The following is a 2,660-nucleotide window of genomic DNA, read 5'->3' as shown; positions in this document are numbered from 1 at the left end:
CGATAACGGACACTAGAACGATTATAAATGACCAGACTATCAGTTTTTCCTCCATTGTTTGTGATATCTGATTTCCCGGGCTTCCGGTATTTCCGCCTCGTCACCAGTGCGTCACTGAACAGAGTCTCTCTGATTGGTTGATGCGACGCATCGAGCATCAAAAGTTCAGATTTTCAAACTCGTGCGTCGGATGCTTTGTACATGGCGCCAGACACGCTACTCGGCTTCTTGACGCCCCCAGATGTGCATCCACCATTGACTTTGCATGTAAACCAGATGCTCCTGATGCTCAAAATGCATTTGGTATAAATGTACCATAAGAGTGGTGTCTGATTTTAATCTTACACAGACCAACTCCACCGCCTTATCAACAGGAACGCACATAAAGAGCGATGTAACAAGTCTATGATACAGAATCCGATTAATAGCCTTGTCCTGCTCTAAACTTTTCAGGCAATCTATTAGTTTCTTCTTGTACCCACTTCCTGGATCTCTCTTCAGCGGCTCGTATGTGGTCGTGTCGCTAAGGAGTGTCATGATCTTATCTTCATAGTCCTTCTGGTTCAGAATAACTGTGCACCTTCCTTTTGTCTGCTGGAAGAAGTGAGATGCATCAGGACACAATGTGAATGCAAACCGCACCAAACGAAAAAAATAAAGTCCATTTTTGGTCCGGACCAAACAAGTGGACCAAAGGACTTTCCTGGTCTGAATACACCCTAAATGTAAGGGTCTTTAAAAGTATTGAATTTATGAATAATGTAGGGGTCACCTCGAGTGAAGAAACAAGATTTTCTGCCTCTAAGCAGGCCTCAGACAGGCCTGACAAGAGGACAGGAACTCTGTTACAAACTGGCCATGACAGGTCATTCTACCCATGGAAGAGAACCCCTCAGTTCTCTTGATCAGACAATGGACAGATCAATCTCTTCTGTTTGTGATTCATTTGCCGTTTAACTAAGAATGTTTATGCATTTGTTAAATCATGATAATGACTGTCACAGGAAAAGTGGAACAACTATTTTTTTTATTATTGTGCCTTAAAGATTTATAATGGTATAAAAATCACAGAGAATCTGATTAAAATGTTTTCATTGTGTTTTTATGTAAATCACAGTTTTATTTTACTGTGAACACAGTAATATAATTGTGGATTTTTCCTGAGAAAATCTTTCATTTATCTGGAGTGACAGAATGGTTCAGAGCTGATTATAAACAGAAATGTTACAGTTAATCATCATAAATGTTGTGCAGTGATTTCTTTTAGAGTCTATCAGAAGGGAGCTAAAGAGGTTATCATGCTGTTGTTGCACAACCACAGAATTTAACCTTGACTGGCGCCTGCCTGGCAAATCTGTATCTTTCTTTCTCTGACTCATCTCTAAGCCTGAGGGSGGAACCAAAGTTTGTCCGTTCTTATTACTAACCCGGACGGCTTTAAGCACACTCTGACTTCCTCATTCAAACAATGAAGATGGCTGGGTTCTCTTCGGAGAATCTCAGCTTTGGGGCTGTAAGATCTAATCCCACGAGCCAATTAAGGTGGATTTTACAGCCAGGGAGCCGACAAGCCTGTCGGTGTTCCCACTCAAGGCTTCAAGCCTCTAAGCATGTGTTTTTTACCTTCCGATGGGAAGATGATTTTATTTTGATGGAGAAACCGGATACGGCTTGAATTTTTCTGGCTTGGACTGAAACAGACGCAAAGTTACCTGAAAATGACACCTGTTGGCCAATGACCGGTAAGCGAGCTGACAACAGTTCACTGACTGATAGGAGGCGAGCCAGTTTTTCTACTCCGAGGGTGCCTTAAGAAGTCATCATCAGGTAAAAGGCTGATGTGTTTGGGTGACGTGTCCTGTGACACGTCACCTACAAGCTGACGCTTGTACAGGAAACTGAATACCCACGATCAAGTGTAACAGATGATGTTTAATTTGTGTAAATAAATGATTGCATAGTAATTATGATTCAAATTGAACTCGTCTGAGCGTTCCACTTATTGTGTCATTTTCACTTCGCACAGTCACGATATTAACATTGTGAGAAATCCCTTGGTAAAAATTTTCCTCATAACCCTGTGTATAAGAGATGTGGGAAAAAGCTTATTTCATCTTAGGCTCTCTCCTACAATAATGTGTAAGTTAGTCTTGAATACGTTACTCAAGGGTCTTAAGTTTTGTCAGGCAGGACACATTTCTTTGTCTCCGCTGTGGATTCCTTAAAGGTGAAGAGGAGGAGAGAAAAAAAATGTGTGTTTTGGGGGGCTTCTATCTGGCTGGATTTGACTGATGCAGCTTTCAACCAATAAAGAGAACCAGAGTCACAGTTTTAGCCAATCAGAGCAGAGCAGGGCAGGTGCTACAGTCTGTAAGGAGAGAGACAGACTGCAGGACCAAACATAGTTTTCTCTACTTTTTTCCAAGATGACGCCGCGACCCGCTACCCTAAAAGAACGGCCCGTCTCCCTATGAAGTAGTGTAATAAATTATTAAACATTTAAGAATTAAACGTATGTGTTCGCGCATGAGCAGTCCATTTCAACCGGTGCAATACCTGAACTGGTACACCGTTACCCCCACCTCACACCTCCTCCCTAACTGAGCCCTGACCTTTCCGGAGTTTTGTATCTAAAGTCTAACTTTTTATCAAGCAATGTG

General features: G+C 41.9%; 1 long non-coding RNA gene across 1 annotated transcript in view; it reads right to left on the bottom strand.

Annotated features, from left to right (window-relative positions):
* The window catches only part of LOC106528985 (uncharacterized), a 17,492-nt gene extending 16,908 nt beyond the window's left edge, over nucleotides 1-584 (bottom strand). Inside the window, exon 1 of the long non-coding RNA XR_001311571.1 lies at nucleotides 400-584. This is a non-coding gene — a long non-coding RNA (uncharacterized LOC106528985). The remainder of the gene's footprint in view (nucleotides 1-399) is intronic.
* Nucleotides 585-2,660: the final 2,076 nt, after the last annotated feature.

The sequence above is a fragment of the Austrofundulus limnaeus genome, unplaced genomic scaffold (assembly GCF_001266775.1).
Source record: "Austrofundulus limnaeus strain Quisiro unplaced genomic scaffold, Austrofundulus_limnaeus-1.0 Scaffold416, whole genome shotgun sequence".
NCBI lineage: Eukaryota > Metazoa > Chordata > Actinopteri > Cyprinodontiformes > Rivulidae > Austrofundulus > Austrofundulus limnaeus.
Note: the sequence above shows the minus strand (reverse complement) of the source record. Positions and strands in the feature narration are given on the sequence as shown.